Source organism: Mauremys mutica, unplaced genomic scaffold (genome assembly GCF_020497125.1).
Source record: "Mauremys mutica isolate MM-2020 ecotype Southern unplaced genomic scaffold, ASM2049712v1 001101F_np12_obj, whole genome shotgun sequence".
In the NCBI taxonomy this organism is placed as follows: Eukaryota; Metazoa; Chordata; order Testudines; family Geoemydidae; genus Mauremys; species Mauremys mutica.
Genome location: NW_025423118.1, coordinates 38,210 through 62,458, shown reverse-complemented (window position 1 = coordinate 62,458; position 24,249 = coordinate 38,210). Strand labels below are relative to the sequence as shown.

The 24,249-nt window shown below is 51.5% G+C and overlaps 4 non-coding genes across 4 annotated transcripts; 2 read left to right on the top strand and 2 right to left on the bottom strand.

Annotated features, from left to right (window-relative positions):
• Nucleotides 1–5,651: 5,651 nt before the first annotated feature.
• Nucleotides 5,652–5,724, bottom strand: TRNAK-UUU. Its single transcript has one exon. It is a non-coding gene; the product is annotated as a tRNA-Lys (tRNA).
• A 5,818-nt stretch (nucleotides 5,725–11,542) lies between these two features.
• Nucleotides 11,543–11,616, bottom strand: TRNAT-CGU. The gene has a single exon. It is a non-coding gene; the product is annotated as a tRNA-Thr (tRNA).
• Nucleotides 11,617–15,393: 3,777 nt separating this feature from the next.
• TRNAS-GCU lies at nucleotides 15,394–15,475 on the top strand. Its single transcript has one exon. It is a non-coding gene; the product is annotated as a tRNA-Ser (tRNA).
• Nucleotides 15,476–23,942: 8,467 nt separating this feature from the next.
• On the top strand, nucleotides 23,943–24,014 carry TRNAQ-UUG. Its single transcript has one exon. It is a non-coding gene; the product is annotated as a tRNA-Gln (tRNA).
• Nucleotides 24,015–24,249: the final 235 nt, after the last annotated feature.

Sequence of the window (24,249 nt, the reverse complement as noted above, 5' to 3'; positions counted from 1 at the left end):
TTACCCCACATCCCTACAGACAATTCTTTCCTGGGTGCTGGCGGGTGAGTCCTGCCCACATGCCCAGGGTTTAGCTGGTTGCCATATTTGGGGTCGGGAAGGAATTTTCCTCCAGGGCAGGTTGGCAGAGACCCTTGGGGGGTTTCACCTTCCTCTGCAGCGTGGGGCACGAGTCACTTGCTGGAGGATTCTCTGACCTTGAAGTATTTAAACAACGAGTTGAGGACTTCGCTAGCTCAGACATAGGCCAGGGGTTTGTTACAGGAGTGGGTGGGTGAGAGTCTGTGGCCTGCGTTGTGCAGGAGGTCAGACTAGACGATCACAATGGTCCCTTCTGACCTTAAAGTCGATGAGTCTATGAGCTCTGACACTGCAGCGTGTTTACCCCACATCCCCCTTCCCAGCTGTGACATTGCAAAGCCTTGTCTGTGTCCCTGTTCCCTATTCCCATCCCCCCGTTAGCATGATTCCAATTTCCTCTTCCACTTCCTGTCTGACCCCAGTTTATACAGTAATATTCTCAGCTAGACCTTAACCAGTCGTTGTAACTAACCAATTCTAACCTATTGTAACAGAATTCTCTAACCAATTACATCCCACTCCCCTAATTAACTTACACCCAGCAAAATTAATTCTGCAGCAGACAGAAACAATTAGAGGACCAGACAGATTGACAATAGAAAAGTGGGGGCCAGAAAGATAAACCCTACAGAAATGAGGGTTTCACAACCACAACCATTGAGAAGGGATTTCTTGCCAGACCGGATGCTCCCTTAAGATCTGTTTCTTTATCTGCTGGTGATGGGCACTATCGGGACAGGATCGTCTTCCTAACAGCCCAACCCCACCTTAGTTCAGTGTGACGGGTTTGGGAGGTGAGGATGGGACCGTTCGCTTCCCAGCTTATGGCTGCCCCTGCTGCTTAGCCAAAGGCCTTCGCCTACGAACAAGGCTCAGACTCTCCGAGGGAGAGAAGGCCCAGACACAGGCAGACTGGGATTTTGGGTCTTTGTTTTATACCCCTGTCACTAGCTAAGTGATAAAAATACACCTAAGTTCTTAAAGTCTAGGCCTGTACAGGCAGCCTGAATATCTCTTGTCTAACAGCCATCGGCCCCTGTGGGAAAATGATCTATTCAGGGTTGTCCCTAGACATTTTGGTGCCCTACACAGCACCCCCGTCCCTCAGCCCGAGCTGGCAGAGCGGAGCAGGCTGGGGCCAGGTCACTCCACTTCCCGCTGCCCGGTAATTGCAGGGCAGGCCCGACCCCACACTCACGGGGCGTCGGGAAGTGGAGTGATCCGGCCCCAGCCTGCTGCACTCTGCTCCCAGCCTTGGAAGTTGGGGGGGAAACGCCCCCCCCAGCACTCACCAGTGGCGCGGCTGGGAGCTAGTGGAGCAGAGCAGGCTGGGGCCAGGTCGTTCCACTTCCCACCGCCCGGTGAGTGCCGGGTGCGCCTGATCCTTCCTGCCGTCCACCGGGATGTAGCTCAGGGGAAGGGGCGGAGTGGGGGGGGATGGGGTGGAGCAGGGGTGGGAAGAGAGGGGTGGGGGCAGACCAGGGGTGGGGGCTGTGGGGAAGAGGTGGAGCAGGGGCAGGGGCAGCTTTCCTGGCCAGCTCAGCCAGCCGGGGGATTGAATTCGCCGCTGGAGAAGTATGCAGCTGCGCAGGGCACCGGGAAATTTGGGGCAATTTGGTGCCTCCACATCCCTTAACCAGGCAGCGTCCCTGTGGTGTGGGCTGTCTGCATAGGCCCTTTCTCAATCTTTCTCACCCTCTTGTCTCCAGTCTCCTGTGTCTCTGCTTTCTAAGCACAGACTCACTCTGGCTATTCAGAGGAGGGGACGACCATGCCTATGCGTGGCCAGCAGACAGCAACAAAGACCCCCAGCCAGCCTGCTCCCTGCCATGCCAAACACCCACTGAAGGCCACCCACAGACCAGCATGTGGGGCGGCTGCTGATGCTCTGTGGCCAACATCAGACGATGGTAGGAAAGCAGGGCCCCCCCCGGTGGGGCCTCTTACCGTTCCCACTCAAGGTGCTCACTTTGGCAGTGGGGCAGGAAATTTTACCCCGAGAGGCTTTTCCCCAGCTGGCGAGAAGCAGAGAAACACCCAGGCTCCCAAGGGGCTATGTAGCAAGTACCCTCCAGCACAGGGACAGGCGCACACTTGGAAGAGGGAAACTGCTCCACACACTAGCCCGGGCAGCCGCCCAGTTTCTTTGGCAAGTCAGGAAGGCCCCAGCCTTTGTGACACCCACCCCCCGCAACTCCTTCCCGGGGCTCTAGCTGAAGCCAGAGCATTGGCCTGAGTGACCAAAAAGAGGTTCTAGCCCTGAAGGGAGCAGGACGTTCAGCCCAAAGGTAAAACTGCACAAGCACAAAGGTACTTGAACTCTTAACTGCCTGATTTAAAGTCAGACACCTTATCCATTAGGCCACGTGGTCACACTAGCAAATGCTCTCCAAGTACTTCTTTAGAGAAGACGAACACTGTGTTTCTCAGACAGGTCATCTACTGAGGGGGGTTGAGACTCTCTGGGCACAAGAAGTTGAGTTCCCAGCGAGATGTGAGACTTAATTCTATGGAGCCAGGTGCAGGGCTTTGGCAGGGAGGCTTAGGTACGGGGGACTGGGGTGCAGCGGATGGACCGGCTGTCTAGGTGCGGAGATTTAGTTGCACTGAGGCACAGGAGGGAGGAGGAATCCCGCTGATGGTCAGTGGCTGTGCAGAAAAAAGGGTGTTGATTCCCCCATCCTAAATGGGCTGGTTGGCTTGACTCTTCTCTCTGCTGCAGAGCATGGTGGGGACTGCAGCTCACCCCTCGTGGGGCAGGAGAGCACAGATGCAAGGTGCTGGGCTCAAATGCACCTGGAGGGCAGCTCCGGTGGGGTGGGGCAGGGCCTGTGGTTTATGTTCTGCGTTGCCTGGTGCTGGGCCATTGCACAATCCCCAGCCACGCCGCACAGCGCATCCCGAGAGGGGGCAGGGGGCCAAGCAGATGATCCAGCATGAGGGGGAGAGGATGTGTGGTTGGGGGAAAAAAGGCCTGTGGCTGCACTGGGGGAGTGCAGAGCAGGGGTGACACCCCAGAAACCTGCAGCAAAGGGATGGACAGGTGGGGTGGGTGGATAGAAATGGCAGTGAGCCTAAAAGGGGAGTGGGGGTCAGTGGTCAGAACAGGGAGGGGGCTGGGTGCTAGGACCTCTGGATTCTATTCCTGGCTCTGGGAGCAGAGGTGGGTCTAGAGGTGGGAGCAGGGGGACTGGGAGCATCTTCCTAATTCACAGGGTAGTTCTCGTCCCAGCTTGTGCGAGGGCGGGAAGCGCCACCAGCCCCATTTCCTGGACGGGAGAAGAGAGGCTGAGTGATGTGCCCAAGGACACTCGGGAAGTCTGTGGCAAAGCACAGCATGTTTCTCCCCCTCCCCCGCCGGGGTCTGGCCTGTTAGTGGGTGGTGCAGGGGCGGGGTCTCAGGAGAAGGAGCAGTGGGAGGGCGGGGTCTCAGGGCAATGTGAGGGTGGGGTCATAGGGGCAGTGTGGGGGCGGGGACTCAGGGGGAAATGGGCAGTGTGGCACTGGGGACTTGGGGGAAGAGGCGCTGTGAGGGCAGGGTCTCGGGGCAAAGGGGAAGCATGTGGGTGGGGTCTCGGGGGAAGGGGCAATGCAGGGGCAGGGATTAGAGGGAACAGGTGCTGCAGGGGTGGGGTCTAGCGGGAATGTGAGGGCAGGGTCCCAGGTGAATGGGCGGTGCAGGCGCAGGGTCCCAGGGGGAAGGGGCGGGGTCCCAGGGGGGAAGGGGCAGTGCAGGGGCGGGGTCCCAGGGGGAAGGGGCGGGGTCCCAGGGGGGAAGGGGCAGTGCAGGTGCAGGGTCCCAGGGGGAAGGGGCGGGGTCCCAGGGGGGAAGGGGCGGTGCAGGGGTCTCAGGGGGAAGGGGTGGTGCAGGGGCGGGGTCCCAGGGGAAGGGGCGGTGCAGGGGTCTCAGGGGGAAGGGGTGGTGCAGGCATGCGGTCCCAGGGGGGAAGGGGCGGTGCAGGGGCGGGGTCTCGAGGAGAAAGGGAAGCTCAAGGGCGGGAACTCGGGGGAAGGGGCCATGTGGGGGTGGGTCCTTGGGGAAAGAGTGCAGGGGAGGGGTGTATTGGGGGGGCAATGTGGGAGTGGGGAGTCGGGGGAAGGGGCAGAGTGAAGGTGGGGTGCTGGGGAAAAGGGGCAATGCGAGGGTGGTGCCTTGGAGGAAGGGGCGGGGCAGGACTTCAGGGAAAGGGGCAGGGATTAGGGGGAACAGGCGATGTGAGGGGGGACCTCGGGGTTAGGGGCAGCGTGAGGGCAGGACCTCGGGGGGTGGGGGCAGGTCTTTGGGGAAAGGGCAGAGTGAGGGGGGGCAGGAGCAGGGCTTTGGGGGCGGGGCGGGGGCAGGACCTCAGGGGAAGGGGGGGCAGGGGCAGGGCTTTGGGGAAAGGGGTTTGGCAGGGGCAGGGCTTTGGGGGAAGGGTGGAGCGAGGGGGGCGGGGGCAGGGCTTTGGGCTTTGACCTGCTCTCCAGCTGAGCCACCACTGAAAATTGAAAAACAAAACAGTAGAACCGTACAAGGCTTCAAAGCCCACCAGGCCCAACCCCCCTTCTAATACAGCAGAAAAGCCACAGTTCTCCTGACTAGGTAGGGACGTCCTATTGCCCCACAAGAAGTGGAAGGTCATCGTGTTCGGTCTCAGCAGCACTCGTGGAGCAGGGGGAAACACATGGCTGAGGAAATTCCCCACAGATGGGTCTTGAGCATGACAACCTTGTAGGTAATGACAAGGTCCACTTACGCCACCGGCTGAGCCACTCCTCACAGGCCAGCAACCATTTCTCCCAGTTCGCGTTGTCCACCTCAACCCCAACCGAATGCTAGAAGGCCCAGCCATCAACCTGCCCACTCTTGCAGCCCTCCCCTTCCGCCCTGACTGATAGGGGGGAGCATTGAGCCTCCCTCCCTTAGGCCCTTCAGCATCCCTGGGGAACACCAACACCGCCCAAGTGACTTTGGGCCAGTAGGTGAACCAACAGGGCTGCCTGCTAGGCCAGGCTGCAGCCCAGCTTCAGGACTCAGAGGAAATGGAGCTCGCATCCCTACCTACAGGACTCCAGGCATGGCCAGGCTTCTGGATCAAACATCCCCTCTTGTGCTCAAGTCACAACAGCTAGCGGGTGAAAGACAGGCATTCATGGCATTGGAGAGAGCAAGATAGAGCCTTGGAAGACCCAGCAGGGTTTGTGGCACAGGAATTGTCCTCAGATCCCACCGAGACTTCAGCTCAGATTGCAGGATTCAAAGTCCCGAGTGCTGCCCTTACACCATGGGACCAATAGGGAACCCCCAGACCTCTGCTGAGCTCTGGTGTGGATGACCCTGTGCAGGCAGCCCTGCATTTGCTCACCAAGTTGTCATGCAGCAGTTTGCTGCACCTCCCAGAGGCCTTTCTTAAACCAGCCTGTGAAAGGCCAGTGGGCATGTGAGGAAGTTTTCCCTTCAGTCCCAGGCAGTAAATGGCCCTTCCTAGTGAAAGGTGAATTCCTGGGGGAAAAAAGTGATTCAAATAACATCCTGGAGAGATGCCTTCATCAGTTCTGGGGGAAATATCCAACAGGGAAAGGTTACTTTTCACCTGACCAGGGACTTGAACCCTGGACCCTCAGATTAAAAGTCTGATGCTCTGCCAACTGAGCTAGTCCGGCTCATGTTTCAAAGAAGCAAATTCCATGCAGAAGAGAAACTAATCAAGAAAATGAGAGCAGGAAACAATACAGAAAACCTGCTACTCTGGCTCTCTTAGCAGTCCTAGCCCTAGCCTGCTCCTCCATCCGGTGCCCTGAGGCCTTATTCTTTTTTTAGTTAAATAACAAATCCAGGAGAAAACACAGTTATACAAAGCAAAACAAAATCACAAACAGAAATGCCATTGGAAATACAAAAATAAAAAAGGAAAATGCAAACTACATCACTTTATCATGTCTGGGCCATTCCTGTATCGAGAGTACCCGCCAAGGTCCCTGTGTGCTTACGAGAAACCTGGAGGAACTCATACCACAGCCTGAACATGAAACTCAACTGCTCCCGGGTGCCGCAGGAAAACCCTTTCCCTGCTGTGATGTTGCACTCCATAGGATTTTATGAATATATGCTAATGAGTGTGAATATGATGTAACTGGAACATGCTTCATGCAAAAGGTCTCTTGTAAGGTATCATTACAAAGCTTATAATCTACTGTGTGTGTTCATCCTATTTGTATGACTCGATCATTCTTGGATCTGAAACTAGAAATATGAACTATAACTCTGTGGTCCTGTTGTAATGATGCAAAGTGAGGGCCATTAATAGTGGTTTGGACTCTTGATGGCTCCCATTAACCAGGACAATTGACTGGAGATGGCTCTGTCCTGCACCATCCCTGAGTCAGGCCAGGAAGAATGAAGGCTTGGGGGTCTCACAGGACATGTGACCATGTCACCTGGTACAGGGATCCATCTTAAACCTGGGGCTTTTCCCCAGGAGAGAGACAAAAGATTCCTGCCTTGTACCAAAGCTATATAAGGGGGTGGAACAGAACAAAGGTGGCTGCAGTCATGAGACATCCCCTAGCTACCACCTGAGCTGGAACAAGGGCTATACCAGGTGAAAAGGTTGGTCCCAGACAAGTGTAACCCTTCTGCCCCTCTGAGCTGGCAGCAACAAGGGCCGGGTTCAGTATCCAGGGGTTCCGTTTCAATAACACAATGCAAAACTGGCTCAAGCCCCCACCCAGTGACCTGGGACAATTACCTACCACCCCCCCCCCCCGGGCGCCTCTAGGAGGCAATACTTCTCCACTCGCAAGCACAGAGTCCGAGTGTAGCAAAATCCTTTTAATAAAGGAGGGAAACAATGCGGCATCACGTTGGAGAGACACCACAACCAGGACTATACACAAACCATAAGCAAAAAAACCCACCTCCAAGCACATTTGGCACTGTCCTTTCCCCCTTAGAGTCTTATGTCCAATCACCCCAAAGTCCAACAACCCAAGAGTCTCTGTCTCTGGTCAGTGCCACCCCAGAGTTCAACAGTTTATCTGCAGAGTTTTACCCCCCCCCCAGCCTGGGTGGAAATGGTGGGGGCACACACAGGGTGTTAAGGGACACCTTACATGGGCCAGGGCCGACTGCCCCGCTTCTCCGTGGAGTTCTGCTGCAGCCTTCACCACGACTGGCTCCACTCCACCAGCTGTGCCGCTCCTCCAGCCAACCCGTGAACCGCATCAGCCGTCCACGCGAACCACTCCACACTGCTTACTGTTCCACGGGCTGCGCCAACATGCTGCAGACTGCTCCACTCTGCCAGCTGCTTAGCGATCGATCTTCAGGCTCCCCCACTCAGTGATCTCAGCTCAGTAAGCTTAGCTCTTTTAGTGATTTCAGCTCTTAGTGGTTTCAACTTGTAGTAGAGGAGCCACAGTGCCACCTTGGCCCAACGTGAATTTAGGTCACCAGCCTCCAGATGGACTCCTAAAGGATTCAAAATTAGCTCTGCTCTTTAACAGTGGAGAAAGGAGGATGTGCAATTGGTGTTCCAGGCCCTCAAAAGGGGCCCATACCATCAGGTACACACACCAGTCCCCAGCCTCTCTCCCTTCACTGGGTTTTGGAACCCATGTCCCTTGTCTAGCAAGTACTATTTAATGTAGGTTGAGTCATTTCTGTCATAAAGCAGTCTCATAGTTCCTCATTCACATAATTAAGGTAACAGCACTTTTTTTTCCTTCCTGCCCCAATAACAAAGAAATTGGGGATTCCACAGTGTGAAAATAACCATCCCATGCTGCTGTGTGTTATGCTAAGTGGAGTGGGTTTACCAATGCAAATGCACATTCCTAAAATTCCTTTGCCCACTCCTCATAATGTACCACCAGATGTCAGGGTAGATCTCATCCTGACTCTGCTTACACAAGAAATAAGTCTAGTCTGCAAAAGAAGCTTATTGGAAGATCTCTGAGGGTGAGATTTGATCTGTATTGAGTTTTGTACTGTATTAGGCTTAGACTTGCATGTTTTTGGTTTATTTTGCTCTATGGAGAATACAAACTGCACAGAGAAGGAAAAGCTAATGCCTTGGAAAAGCCTCTGTGTGTTAGATGGGTGGGAGGGTGTCTAAAAACCACTTTTTCTACTTTCTTTTCTCTGAATTCCTTTAGAAAATCCAAAGCAGGAAACAGAACCATTTCTTTCTCTGAGGCTTGAGCTTCGAGACTTTCAAATTATGAGACTGACATGCTGCCAACTGTGCTAAGAAGGCCCAGTGAAATGTTTAGGCTCAGTACATATAGGATCCTCCTACAGCAGTGACTGGGGCAGGGAAGGAGCCAGGGGTGTGCTGGAAAAATCAGGGAGCTCTGCTGCCCACAGACCTGTCCTGGCGGCTTTCACAGGAGCAAATAAATCAATTCTCCCTGCCAGTGAATAATGTACTGGAGCTAATGGCAGCACAGGGGGGATGTTTCCAAGTTGTACACCCACTGCCACATGTTAAAACTCAATCTCCTTTCCCTATGCATTGGGCAAAGCAAGATGGGGAAACTACATGGATAATGAACACCAGTGCTTCAGACAAGGCTTGAACTCATAACCCCAGCAGTAGCCCCCTTTATACCAACCAATTGCACCACTGCAGGTGCTTTTTAGAACAAGCTGGGAAGCAGGCAGTTATCAGTCTCTGGGGTTCACACCTTTGCCTGGTAATTGAAAGGCTGATGCATCAAACCTAACTCAAGATGCAGCTTTTCAGTGATGAGACTCCAGGACATTTTAACAGGAAGAAAATCTCCTCGATTCTGGTTTAGTCCCATTTGACTCCTGCCTGTCTTCTCCCCCCGCCTCCCCGCCCTGCCCCACCTGTTCTCTTTCCTTCCCCACTGGGGCTGTGCAGAGAGGAGCCCCAGTCAGTCTCTGTCACAGAGAGTCTGTATCCCATAAAGGGAGGGAGGGGTCGCTCCAAAACACTGATAATGGGGAGGGGAGGGGTGTCTGTGATTAGGAGGAGAAAGGATGGAGAACTAACAGTGGGGCCCAGAGAGGTTCCCCCAGATTGGGGAGATCCCCACCTGCCCCCCATCAGCCAGCTGTGGGAAGAACAACTTGGGATTGCTTGGGGAAGCCACCTTTAAAAACACAAGTGTAACATGCTAGTTACATTTTAATAAGACTAAAGCCTCCTCAATCCCAGGGTCACAATCACTGGAATGGCTTTGCCTTGATATTTTACCAGCCGCAGACACAAAGCGAGTCAAATTACAGTTTCCGTTCGGAGTCAGTGCACACACAAGAATCCGGAGGCTTTTAATTCCTTAGGTTCTGCTGCCATTTCATTTCTGTCCTGTTCCAAGATTTATTGTTGTGCAAAGCAACGTTAGGCCCTTGGGAGTGTCCCCCCTGGTCCTGCCTGCTGCCCCAGTCAAGTTAAAAGAGCCGGAGGACCCCTGCCACCACCACCACCAGCACAAGAGGGCTAAGGCGGTTTCCTGCCCACCCTCGCTCCATGTGGCACGCCACTCCCGGAAGCGGCTGGCACGTCCCTGCGGCCCCTGGGGTGGGGGGTGGGGTCTCCACGTGCTGCCCCCGCCCCGAGAGCCAACTCTGAGAACTCTGGCAATGGGAGCTTCAGGGGTGGAGTCTGCGGGCAGCCATGCTCAGAGACGCCCCCTGCCCTCCCACTTAGGGGCTGCTGCCAGAAGGGGGTGCGGGTTGCTTTTGGGAGATGCCCGAGGTAAAGGTTGCACCCCTCATCCTCTCCTGCACCCCCAACCCAGACCCCACACCTGCACCCAAACTCTCTCCAAGACCCTGCCCCCCACACACCCTGCTGCAGCACAATCCCCTGACTGAGATCAGACCCTACACCCAAACTCTCTCCTAGAGCCCAATCCCTCTCCCTCCCACACCCAAACTCCCCCCCAGAGCCTTACACAGCTGTGGGGTGGGGCAGGACTTGGTCCCATTCTGGGAACGACCAAAAATTATACTAACCTGCCGCCCCTGTCCAGCCCAACCTTCTGCTGATGCATCTCAGCCCACACCCGTGCAGGGTTTGAAGCTTCCATTGCTTAAATTCCAGGACACTGAGGGATTTCAGCTCCCCTTTGCCCACAGGGAACCTTCACCTCACTCCCAGCCAAGTTCTTGTCCATGGGATCACTGTAGGGGGGCTGGGTCCCACTGGGTCTTTTCTCTCTCTACGACAGGCCAGGGTGCAATAACTGGGGCATCTGAGCACCCAGGACCTTCTGTGGGGCTGCCATTCCCCTTCCCCTTCTGTGGTCTCATCAGTCATTGACTCCAGCCTTTTTTCTATCCATCGTCAGCACCATCTCAAGCAAGCTGCACTCGCCTCAAAAAGACAAAGAGTCCTGTGGCACCTTACAGAGTAACAGACGTATTGGAGCATAAGCTTTCTTGGGTGAATCCTCACTTTGTCAGATGAATGTCATGGAAATTTGCAGGGGCAGGTATAAATATGCAGGTAAGAATCAGTCTAGAGATAAGGTGGTTAGTTCAATCAGGGAGGATGAGGCCCTCTTCTAGCAGCTGAGGTGCGAACACCAAGGGAGGAGAAATTGCTTTTGTAGTTGGCTAGCCAGGCACAGAATTCCCACTCCATTCGTCTGACGAAGTGGGGATTCACCCACGAAAGCTTATGCTCCTGTACGTCTGTTAGTCTATAAGGTGCCACAGGACTCTGTCTCTTTTTACAGATCCAGACTAACACAGCTACCCCTGTGATACTCAAAAAGACAGTGTCCCCTGGTGGGTGTAAATCACTGACCTCTCTCCTCTCTGAGCACTGACTGCCCCTCTGTTTCCTTGCCTCTCAGTCTGTGCAGATGGGACCTTTCCCTCCAGTGCTGGAGGATTCGCCCTTCTCATCTACCCTTGTCCCAAGCAGCACAGCGGGTGGGAATCTTACATGTACTGAGGTGACTTAGGAGCAGAAACCGCCCCTGACCTTCCATGCAATTGGCACTTGCCCCTCACTGAGCAGGACTGAAACTCCTGCAGGGAGACTGCTGGGCCACATCCTCTCTGGGCATGAGCAAAGTAGCAGGGTGAAAAGAAGAACCTGGAGATGCTGGGGATTGAACCCAGGACCTCACAAAGAAAGCATGTGCTCTACCGCGGGGCTGCTGGTTACACTCATGGCATATAGTTAGTGAGAGTGATTTCAGCACTGCAGCACTAACAACAATTCTAAGAGATTCAAAAATGCCTCTGTCTTTACACACCAGGAAAAGCACATGCAAAAACAAAACATACATCCATTTCTATTTCCCACAAGGTTTTTGCATTTGGAATCCAGACCCGTTAATGGTGGGTACTTTTCAGGCAAGGGTGAAGCTCTCAGGCCTCAAATGCCAGGTACAGTTATTCTGTCCTTGATGCAAAGTGGGCTAGATCAAAAGCCTACCTAGCTCTGAACCTTGTCTTCTGACAACAGTCAATAACAGGTGCTCCAACAACCAGTCAACAAGGCACCACTGGGAGTTGAACCCAGGATCTTCTGTTTACGAAACAGATGCTTTAACCAGCTAAGCCATGGTGCCTGTACGTAGTTAAAGCACACTGTCCGCACACACCTGACTCCCTGCCATCGCCACCAGGGCCTGACAAGCTTTGGTTGTGTTTGGATTCTGCAAAGCAGAGGAGCAGGTGATGTTTTCCTTGCAAGCTGTGTGTGAGTGAATCTTTGGCCAGGTCTGCACTACAAAGTTGTTTCAGCAGAATTATATTGCTCAGGTGTGTGAAAAACACACAACGCTCCCTTGGTTGGCAGCTTGTGGCTGGTGTACACACTGCAATGCCACGTCTGGCGACAAAACTGCCCTGTTTTGCTGACAAAATAAAACGACTTCGATGAGAGGTCTAGAGCTTTTTGCAGCAAACTTAAAGTGATAGAGTAAACACTGCTGTTCATTATATCACCATAACTCGCCTTCCCCAGTATCCCACAATGCCTGCCGTGAACTCGCCTGCCCTGCATTCCTGCTACAGAGTCATGGGCCCCTCCCCTTTCATCGCTCTGGGAAGTTCTGACAGCTGAGCCTGCTGCTCTGCTCCGGCAGCCAGGAGCAAATCACTGCCATGGATGCTGCTCTATCCCGCCCTGCGAACACAGAGCAGGGTGGTGGGAATTTCCTTACATGGTGGGGGGGGGGCACCGGCATCTGAACTGTGACACCCCCAGGACACCCCTTCCCTCGAGGAGGCTCTTAACTTCTAAACAGGGACTTCTGTTTTGTAGTAAAATCACTAAAAGGGAAGGAGAAAACTCGAAAGAGGTTCCTCCTGGCGCTCACGTACCTGAATCCGAATACTCTCTCAGTCCTCAAAGAGAGACCTGGAGAAGGAGACTTGCTGAAGCAAAGCCACAGGGGTCTCTGAGGTTTCCCTGACCCCTCGCGCCTGTCCTGCCTGGCTGATGTCAGCATCTCTCTATGAGGTCACCACCTCCCCACCACCTTTGACCAATAGTCTGAGGTCCTGCAAAAGGCCTTTGTGATGTCACTGCCACACCCCTCCCTTGCTGTGCTAATGTCCTGCCCCTGGCCAGGCACTTTGGAGGTTTGAGCTGCTCCCTGTGTATCACCCCACTCAAGGAGCGTTCGTTCTAGGCAGCAAGCCGGCTAGACAGGAAAACATCAAACGCTGCTCCCAATGCTACACTCAGTTTTTCAGAAATTAGTCGCCTTTATGGCCAGAAGTGACCATTAGAGCATCTAATCTGACCCCCTGCATATCACAGGCCTCCTATATGACACAATAGCTACTTTTGGGGCAAACACATTCCAGAAAGACAGCTAGTCTTCATTAAATGACATCAGGAGATGGCAAATCCATCACTTTCCTTGGTAGCTTGTTCCTGTGGCGAATCATCCTCGCTGTTGAATATTTGTGTCTTATTTGTAATATGAATTTGTCTCTTTTTACCTTCCAGCCATTGGGTCTTGTTATGCCTTTCTCTGCTAGATTAAAGAGCCCTTTAATACCCGATCTATTCTTTCCATGAAGGCCCTTCAATGCTTTAATGAATTCACCTTTCAATCTTCTTTTGATAAGCTAAACAGGTTGCGCTCTTTCAATAGCTCACTAGAAGGCATTTTTCCCAAGCCCTCAGAACATTTGGTGGCTCTTTGGTCATTAGAGTCCTGAACTGTAGCTTGTTCTTCTGCACAGCATAGCTTCTGGAGAAGAGGGATCTGCAAAGGTACATTCATATGATACCTTTGTTTAATTGATGAAAACATAAACTAGACAGAGGATTGGAACTGATTTCAGCTGATGGACAGCTTTGCTAGGTTTTTATGTATTTGGACAGCGAAATGTTGAGTGTTTACATTCATATCAAGCCCCCCCATATAGTGGAGCTCCTGAACATAATGGAGAATGGAAATGAAAATGTTTTCCTTTTTTTAAAAAAAAAAGAAAAAAGGTTATAAGAGAACACTGGGGTTTGAAACAAAGAGCACTTGATGGGCAGTCAAGCACTCTACCACTGAGCTATACCCCCATGACAACACACGTATAGAAGTGTGATCTCCAGGACTTTGAAGGACAGACCCTGCTTCATCGAGCTGCTTTGCAATTCCCAGACCACAAGTGGTTTAAAAAATGGGGTTTGATTAAACTTCTTTAAATGTGGCAACCACCACAGCTTGCGCACCCACCGATATAGCTTCTCCCACTGACATAGCTGCCACCTCTTGGGGAAGTGGATTAACTACACCCACAGGAAAACTCTCTCCCCTCAGCATAGAGCAGTGGTTCTCAAGCTGTGGGTCAGGACCCCAAAGTGGGTCATAACCCTGTTTTAATGGGGTTGCCAGGGCTGGCATTAGACTTGTTGGTGCCTGAGGCTGAAGCCAAAAGTCTGAGCCCCACCACCCAGGGCTGAATCCCTCAAGCTTTGGTTTTGCCCTCCCTTAACTGGGGCAGGGCTCAGGCTTTGGCTCCCCCCTGCCCCTGCCTGGTGTGGAGGGGCTTGGTCCCTCTTTCCAGGGCCATATAGTAAGGTTGTTTTTTTTTAGCTGAAGGGGGTTGCAGTGAAAGGAAGTTTGAGAAACCCTGGCATAGAGCCTCTGAATATGTCTAGACTTGGCTCCCTGTGACACCGTGGGTGATCAGACACTGAAAGTGCAGCCATGGAGACACCACACACCAGCCTTGCCCAGCAGGCAAGAATCAAACCTCCACAGAAAGACGCCCGTTGTTTTCTAACCCATCTCCCTAAGCCCTCAGCCACCACCACTTAACAAAGGGGCTTTTCTACATGATGGTTCTGGTCTCACTGAAGGGTCATTTCCAATTGTTTGCTCAGACCAGCATTAGGGAAAATGGTGCCCTGAGCAAAGCTTGTACTTTGGCACTTCCCCATTGCCCCTGGACGATCCCCACTCCCCCTTTACCGCTAGCTCCTGCACTCCCAACCCTTGCACCTCCTTCACCCCTAACTCCTGCCCCCTCCTGTGCCCCCTTTGCCCTTAACTCCCTGGGCCACCAGCCATTGCTCCTCTCCTGCAGCCCCTTCACATCGTTCCAGTGCTGGGGGCCCTGCACTTGTTCTCCCTTTCCCTGGGCTTTGGCATCACTAGCCCCTGCTTAGTGAGAAGGGTTCAGTGGTTCCCAAAATGTGGGGCATGACTCCTAGGGGGACACAGAGGAACATTCATAGGGGCACCTCAGGGCCTGAGCCAGCCCCCATGGAGGGAGCAGCACTCAGCCCCACTCTGTCCCAGCTCTTCCCCAACCCCACCCTCAGCCTGGGGCTCTAGTGCCCAGCTTGGCCTTGACCCCCTTACTCCTGTCTGCACCCCTCTCCCCAGCAAGCAACAGCCCCACTCCCAGCCTCGGTTTCCGACTGTGGTTTCCGAGGGTCCACAGCCATGGATAAGAGGGCACAGAGTGAAATGTTTGGGGACCCCTGGTTTAGGATGATGTTCTCAATGGCTTCTATGCAGTCCAATAAAAGCTATTCCTCACCCACCCAGCCCTCCATCAGGACGGACTAGGTATGTTCTGCTGCCCCTCACTCATACAGGAAGGATAATAACTTTTCATTCCACTCAATGCTAAAGTGATTTGTAACTCACCAGCAGCCAAAACTGGTCATTTTGGGAAAGTGGCTCCATCATGCTGCATAGCTACGCAGAGTAGGTGTGTCTGTGCAAACACGGTCTGTTCCTGAAGTCTTTCCCCCAGCTCCTAACTAGATGTGAGGGGGGAGCTCATTCAGCCCCTGCTTCCGCTTAGTGTTTAAAAACTCCTTATTGTCCCTAGCTCTGCGGGCCTTAGATTTCTCCTCCTGTCTTCTTCTTGCTAGCTCAGATGAGGTGGCCGAGTGGTTAAGGTGATGGACTGCTAATCCATTGTGCTCTGCACGCATGGGTTCGAATCCCATCCTCATCAGATGCTTTTAGTCGTCACCCCTCCTTTGTAGACAAACATGTACCCCTTTGGTACAATGACAGATCAAACAATGTTCCTTCTTGCAAACAAAAACCTTCGCAGAAACTCAGAACTCCCTTGCTTTAAATAAAATGTCTAAATCCCAGATTTCTTAAAAAAAATTCTCTAGTCCTGTATTTCTTAGTTTTTATCTCAAAAGGGAACATCCTCATCATCTCCCCCAAACACCCTGGGACCTCCCCAATTATTAAAATACCCTCAACCCAAGCAAGGCCAGAGCAGTGAACCAGAGCTAGTGTCTAGGCCAAGCTGCTCTGAAGGAGGCAATTCAAACATTTTCTCCCTGCTTCCCTTGGCAAGGTCTGACTCAGAAAATAAAATTCCCCAAACTGAAAATTTTCTGCTGAAAAACCAGTACTAGTCTGGTTGGGGACTTTGGTTTGCAAGTATTATTGTTATTATTCTCTTCTGATTTCTGAATCAGTTCAGTTCAGTCTTTGTCCTCCAGGTGTGTTTCCAGCTGCTGAGTTGTGGGGGAGAGAGGCCAAGTCATGATGTCTCTTCCCCTCTTTCATAGCTTCTTCCAACTTGCTAGGAAGCTCCTTTGCTACAATGTGAGTCAAGCAGTGCCCATTGTCTCTGTGCTATCTCGGAGAAGCCTGCATTGTACACGGTTCCTGGGATAGTCCTTGGGAGTGTGGATCCCTTCAATGGGCCAGCAGCGAGTCTGGCTCCTCCCTTGTCGCACCTGAAAGGCTGGTGGGGGGCATTTCCCAACCTCATAACATATCCCAGTAACGCACACAGAGCAAAACTTCATAACTTCCCAACCAATGCGAGCACACACAATCCAACACAATATTAATGTTCAACAGATCAAGACTTTTGAAATAATACCTCACCAGGCAGACTTTGTACAAACCATGTCATCATTATATGAGAGTGGTGAATATGGGGCTTCCAGGGTGCTGCTTTGAGCACAGCATGCCACACCTGGGCTTACATTGCAATGGAGACGTACCCTTAGAGTCCATCTCTCCTGGGATAAAGATGGCAGCAGGGCTGGCCTGGGTCATCTGACTTGGGCTCATGGAGCTAAAGCTGAAGGGCTAAAAACTGTGATGCAGATATTTGTGTTCACGCTGAAGCCTGGGTTCAGATACCCTCACCCCTCGTGGGGCCTCAGAGGTTGGGCTCAAGCCTGTTTGTCTGCACTGTAATTTTATAGTCTTGTAGCCCAAGCCCCATAAGCCTGAGTCAGCTGAGCCGGGCTTTGGGACAGGTGCCCTGGGCCTGTTAATCACAGTGTAGACATAATGTTAGGATATGACTTCAGTGGAATGAAACACCCACGGCTGGCCCATGTCATATTAACCAAGGTCATGTGGCTTGGGCTGTAAAGTTGCAATGTCCGTGTCTGGGCTCAGGCTCAGTCCCCTGCTCTAGGAGCCCAGAAGGGTGGGAGGGAGTTTAGCGATGGAAATGGTGAAACCGCATTGAGGGGACTGGACCACTGACCTATCAGCTCTTAACTCCCAAACTTTCAGTAACTCTATTGTCAGTGCCTGTGAGTGTTATTTAAACCATAAGAAAAACCACACTGGGCTAGACCAAAGGTCCATCTAGCTCTGAATTTTGTCTTCTGACAGTACCAATACCAGGTGCCCCAAAAGCCTCTCCCGAAGGTACTACTGGGAGTTGAACCCAGGATCTCCTGTTTACACAACAGTGGATTTAACCAGCTAAGCCATGGTGCCTGCTGTTACTTAAAGCCTCATGTCTGCCCACACCTGACTCTCTGTCAATCCCCACTGGGCCCTGACAAGCTTTGCTCGTGTTTGGATTCTATAAAGCAGAGGAGCAGGGAAAGGTTTACTCCCAAGGTGTGTGAGTGATCCTTTGCACAGTTCTATGCTACAAAATTAGGTCGGTGTAATTACATTACTTAGGGGTTTAAAAAATTTACATCCCCCGCAAGCAATGCAGTTTTATCAACCCAGCCCCAGGGCAGACAGCGGCTCAGCTATCAGAACTTTCAGGAGCTATGAAAGGGGAGGGGCCCATGGCTGTGTAGCAGGAATGGAGGGCAGGCAAGTTCACGGCATACTGGTGAAGGCCAGGTATGGTGATATAATGATCAGCAGCATTTACACTAACAATTTGTTGCTTTAAGTTTGCTGCAAAAAGCTCTAGGCCTCTTGTCGAGGTGGTTTTATTTTGTCACCAAAACAGGGCAGTTTTGTCGCCAGACGTAGCATTGCAGTGTGTGCACCGGCCACAAGCTGCCGACCGAGGGAGCATTGTGTGTTTTTCACATACCTGAGCAATATAATGATGCTGAAATAACTTTGTAGTGCAGACCTGGCCAAATATTCACACACACACACACACAGCTTGCAAGGAAAACCTCACCTGCTCCTCTACTTTGCAGAATCCAAACACAAGCAAAGTGTGTCAGGCCCCGGTGGGGTCTGGAAGAGAGTCAGGTGTGGGCAGACACTGTCCTTTAGCTACAGGCAGGCACTGTGGCTTAGCTGGTTAAAGCAATTGCTTTTTAAACAGGAGATCATGGGTTCAACTTGCAGTAGTGCCTAGGGGAGTGGCTTTTGGGGCACCTGGTGTCAGCTACTGTTAGAAGACAAAATGTAGAGTTAGATGGGCCTTTGTTCTAGCCCAGTGTGGCTATTCTCGTGGTTTAAATTACACTCACAGGCACTGATAATAGAGTTACTGAAAGTTAGGGAGTTAAGAGCTGATAGGTCAGTGGTCCAGCCTGTCACAGATGACCCCCTCCCTCTGGGACAGGGACGGGTCTGGGCTCTCACACCAAATGGCTCATTGTGGCTGCCAGAATCTGTGGGCAGCTCATTTAGTTTATGATGAGGGTTGAGCCCTGCTTTGTGCTGTAGCCTATAGGACTAAATTGCTTGTGTGTATATATATATAGATATCTATTATTTGATGTATTGTATTAGGTTTATAGATTTATATTAAAATAAGTTTGCCTGTAATGCAAGAGACCTACAGGCCAAATCCTGTATGTTAAGCTAAGGCAAAGTTAGCATATCTAGATTAAGATCTTTTATTCAGAAAGCAAAGTTGACCTATAGCTTTTGTTACTTAAATAGATGAGTACCCACGCCTATGTCTATGACCTTTTATATAGACTGATAGACAATGATGAATGGCATAGGGGGGGTTTCCCACAAACTTAACAAGTACACCACAAGAGACTGATACATCCGCTGAGTGTGGGAAGAGTTTTAAGCAGAGCTCTGCCCTGATCACACATCAGAGAATCCACACAGGGGAGGTGCCCTACACATGCTCTGAGTGTGGGGAACGCTTCAGTTATAGCTCAGCCCTCGTCTCACATCAGAGAATCCACAGTGGAGAGACGTCCTACACGTGCTCTGAGTGCGGGAAAGGCTTCAATCGGAGCTCCAGCCTTATTAGACATCAGAAAATCCACATATGAGAGACCTGTAATAAATGCCTTGATTCCGGCTGGCCAAAGATTATTTTAAAAAAAATCACAAATGAAAGTTCCCACCGAGTGACCTTTGCACCATGTTCCCCGTGGTCTCTCAGCTCCCCTAGATGAGTTGCCTGCTTCTGCCTTTTGCAGCTCCCTGTTCTTTATTCCCCATCACCATCCCAATCCCCCTGTTGTTCAGCTCGTTAGGTCAGTATTTTTTCTAAAGGGCTGGGAAGATGAGTCCCTAGCAAATGGCTTGGAACTAAGCACGATACCCCTGCATTTGGCCCCCAAAGCAGTTGTGGCCCAGGCCCTGCAGGAGGGGACTCCTGAAGATATCACCTTCCTAATCAGGTGCGTGTTGCCTATTATTTGGGAAATGCAATTCCTGTCTAGGTGGGGATGGGGAAATGGAAGTGACATTTCGGTTCAGCTCACCCCTGGGAGATGCTGCAAATATGTAGAAAATGAAATCCGTGTTGAATGTTCTATAGCTGCAGAAAGAGACCTATTTTCCATAGATACCTGACATTTGGTGTTTTACAGGGATTCTAAACTGCACCTGAATTTAGTCCCTAATTTAAATCTGTGCCACCAGATTAAAGAAATGAAAGGGCATAGTTGGGGGAGTTGTACCTCACTATCACTATTGATATGTTGTGTGGTTGGTGAAGAATTCTACACCAGAGACGTGTAAAATTACTCCAAGAAAGGTCAAAGATTCGACAAGAACTCAGGGAGAAACTGCAGATTTTGATTTTCACCCTAGAGATGGAAGCTATGGTGACCTGTGGCCCAGGTAAACTATTTTTAGAATGCTGCTCCCTAGTTAAGTGGCATTGGTCACACTCCTAAAGGACGCCATGATTACATTGGGAACAACTGTCTTTTACCATTTGGATCCAAAGTTTCATGAAGCACAGAGAGAAACAGCTGATTCCTTCAGAGCCATTCCATGCCTATGGGTCCCAATCTGGCTGACTTGCTGGACAAGAAGCAGTTCCATGCTGGGCAAATGATGGTAGCCAATGAGGGAATGTATCAGATTCCAAGTTCAGACCACAGGATACATGAATGCTGACTCCTGACTCCGTGGTTTGGTCTCTTAGTTTTGCTATTAAGTCTTAAGCATTTGTATCACTTCTCCACCTCCTGCTACTTTGAAAGATTAGAAAGTGTGAAGATAGAGCACAGGTGGTTTTTCTCATGATTCAGACTTCTCACGTAGCGTGAGAGCCCTTCCACCTACACTTATGGGAGAAGACCCAGGGTGAAATGAACTCACAGAAATGGAAGGCTCCTAGGTTATTGCAGAATGTGATTTTACACAAAGCTCACTGGGTGGAAATGGGAATTAAGAGAAAAGTGCCCTATAGGTTTATATTTTGTAATCTGAATAAGTTGTTACCAGCAACAATTAAATTAAACATGAAGTTAATTAGTGTAAAGTAAGAGGCTGATCATGTGATAAGATGCAGGGTTACAATATAATTCAGGTTTTCTTCTAGTTCTCTCCCTGCTCCTCCTACTATATTGGAAATGGTGGCTAATCTTGAAAGTAAAACCTCACTCCAAAGGAATTAGAGTGGGGGAACATGGGAGAGAAATAGCATGTATGAAAATAGAGCCCCAGTGTAGACTGTAATTATTTCTATTTCAAATGGAATTTATTTTGATAAACTTTAAAATAAATATTCTATGAAGAGGAATATAGCTTGTGTAACTTTCAACTGACTTAGAGGGTAACAGCCACAGAGTTCCCCAGTTCGCTTGTTTGCTAAACAAAGACACGTCGGGCAGGAGAGGTCAGAATTTAAAGTGGTGATGGATGCAGGATGATTGATTTTTGCAACCAGTTATTTTTATGGGTGCTGAGGCCCCTTTTCCTTTTGAGGAGGCAGCTGTTAGAGCCCAGCTGCTTAACCCTCAAGCCTGGCCATGGAAACCTCCCCGTAACTGGCCTTATGTATCAAACATGAAAGACACCTTTGGGGTTCGCACGTCCACATGACATGCGGTTTACGGCAGCAGATACTTGGAGAAAACTGCCGGGCTCAGTCGGGCTGTTCCAAACTGACGTTGGCCCAAACTCTGCCTCACTTCGTCTAGAGTGGGTCATGTGACGAAGTCTCCATGGCAACTAATGGCCAGGTCCGTCCCCTCTGCAAGGGGATGCTAAAGGTGTGGGAGAACAAAGAGATCAGGTGACCTCCTGGCCTGGGAAGGAGACAAAGCCCAGAGAGGAGGGGCTGGAGGGGGGTCGGCAGTTTTGGAAGCTGGCTGGGAAATGGAGGGGAGCCCCCCTGGGGCTCGGGCCTCCCAACGGGGCTGTGGCCTCCCTGGGGCCCCAGATGGACCTAACTAAAGGGGTTCCTGTTGTCTGTACCGGCAAGACCTGGTTTGGACTGTGTTCCTGTCATCTAAATAAACCTCTGTGTTACTGGCTGGCTGAGAGTCACGTCTGACTGCGCAGTGGGGGGGCAGGACCCTCTGGCTTCCCCAGGACCCCCCCCCGGGAGGACTCGCTGTGGGAAGCGCATGGAGGGGCAGAGGATGCTGAATGCTCCAAGGAGAGACCCAGGAGGTGAAGCCGTGTGAGCTTCTTGCCCTGCAGACAGTCTGCTCCGAGGGAGAGGAGGCTCCCGAGAGTCCTGCCTGGCTTTGTGGGGAGCAGTTCCAGAGCATCGCCCGGGGACTCTGTGACACCCCTCACTCCCGACCCGCAGCCCCTGCTATCCCAGTCCAGACCTCCAGACGCACAGCTCTGCTGGTGCCCCTCACTCCCAACCCACAGCCCCTGCTATCCCAGTCCAGACCTCCAGACTCACAGCTCTGCTGGTGCCCCTCACTCCCGACCCACAGCCCTCTGAGCTCCTCCCAGCTTTAGCGGTGCCCCTCACTCCTGACCCGCAGCCCCCTGGGCTTCCTCCAGTTACACCAGTGCCCCTCACTCCCGACCCGCAGCCCCTGCCATCCCATTCCTGACCTCCTGTGACATTATGAGTGTAATATAATATTTCATTGAAAGGTGACAGGGCCAGAAAGTGTTAATCAACTCACCTCAGAGACTGACCTGACCCATGGGTGAACCTTAAGGACTGGTTAGGAAGATCTGTAAATGAACAGAGCTTTGAAATGCAAGTCTGCACTGTTAGAGGTAGAAGGGGAGATGTTTGCTCAGGTCTTGTGATGTCAGCAAACAAGTCTTGTCTATTGCTGTAGTTTTAATTCAAAGATCAAAAAAGGAATATTAACATTTATGATGATACTTGAGTGAAATAGTATTATTGTCTCTGTGTCTCTTTGAAGGTTGTGCTAACCTGGATCTGAACTGTTTAATGGGTAAATTACCCTGTGCTAATTGTCAGGATGTTTGGGAGAAGGAGTTAAGCCTGTTGTTTTCTCAGGCTGAAAGGCTGCTGGAAATATTTAAGAAGCCTGGTACATGATCCTGCTTCATCTCAGATCTGCTTTGGGTTTCAAGAGGGGGAAACCTTAAGTCATAAGGATTGAGATCCCCAGTCACTGACTGGAGCCACCCTGAATATGGACATTGGACTATAACCTATGGACTATTTCTAAAAGGACTTTTGGCAACTACAAGCTCACCTCTGCTATGCATCTGAACCTCGAGAATTGAATTCAAGTCTGTCTGTATATTGATCTTTTAACCAACACTCTCTCTCTCTCCCTCTTTTCTTTTTTAATAAATTTTAGCTTAGTTAATAAGAATTGGCTATAGCGTGTATTCTGGGTAAGATCTAAGTTATAATTGAACCTGGGTGTGTGGCTGATCCTTTGGGATTGGAAGAACCTTTTCTTTTATATGATGAGATCAGATTTTCAGGAATCATCATCATATTTGACATGTGTGTCTGGACAGAGGCCTGAGGCTGGGCACTTTAAGGGAACTGCGTTGTTTGGACTTCTGAGTAACCAGTGAGGTGCTACAGAAGCTGTTTTGTGCTGGTTGGTAAATCTAAGTATTAGAATAACCACCAGCATTTGGGGTTTGTCTGCCCCGTTTTGTTTGCAGTTCACCCTGATTGAGTGACCTCAGCTAGCTCCCACAGGCAGCACCGTCACACTGCTCCTTTCTAGTCACACTTTCTACACATCTAACATTAGTATATAATGTAATACAGATCTATCCCAACACCTGCAGGAGGTCCTCTGGTAAGGCGGATTCGGCGGCATGCCTGCAGGAGGTCTGCCGGTCCTGTGCCTTCGGCGTAACCACCACCGAATTGCCGCTGAAGCCGCAGGACTGGCAGAGCTCCCGCAGGCATGCCGCCTAATCTGCATTACCAGGGGACCTCCTGCCACCCTCACAGCAACCAGCAGGCCACCCCTCGCAGCTTGCTGCGCTGGTGCCTCGAGCCGCCCCTGTCCCTGATCCACGGCAGAGGATATTGAAGCTGAACAGCCAGAGCTTGCAAGATAAAGGGGCGGGGGGGGGGGGCAAGGCCTGGCAGTGTTGGCAGAACGGGAAATCATCAGAGGGTTCTGTGGTTACCAGGGGGATTGGTGGGAGTCGGTGAGGGAGGAGTTGGCGGCTTTGTTCTGGTGGCCTGGGAAACACCACAACATTAAAGCAACCAACAGTGCCAAGTCCTGCAGCGTCGCCTGTGGGATTTCCACAAGAGCATCCAGGCAGGGGAGCCAGTCAGTGTGTGACTGTACGACCGGATCAAGCGACAGCTGCCCGAGTTCCAGGAGATGAGGCTGCAGCTGGCCGATATGAGCGGAAGCTCCGAGTGAAGGGAGGAGCAGCCTCCCCTGACATTTTTCCGGCCTGCAGGGAATGGAGACAAAGCAGGAGGATGCAGGGACTCAGGGCAGGACCCACGGATCCGGTAGTGCAGGACTATAGTTGCTGGAGGAGGAGAGAGAGTCCTGCGAGAGGAAGCCGCTGGTGGGAAGCAATAAGTGCAGAGAGCAAACCAGCCAGCTGAGAGTCACAGGGGTGTAGAAAGCAAAACAGCAGCAGGTCCCATGGTGTAATGGGCAGCACTCAGGACTTTGAATCCTGGAATCTGAGTTCAAATCTCAGTGGGAGCTCTGGCAGGTATGTTGGTTTGCTGCAAAGCCTTGGAGCTCAAGGTGCTTGGTTACCCTCTCCCTGGCTGAACTAGAGTGATGTTTTTTCTCCTCCTCCTGGGTCACTGATGCCCACTGGAGATGGGTCTCTGGTCCAGCTGGGCCGCTAGAGGGTGGGGTCCTAGAACTTAACCGTCTGGCTAGAGATTCCTGCGGGTTGACCTGATGTTGGGTTTCTTGCTGCTTCACCTGACGT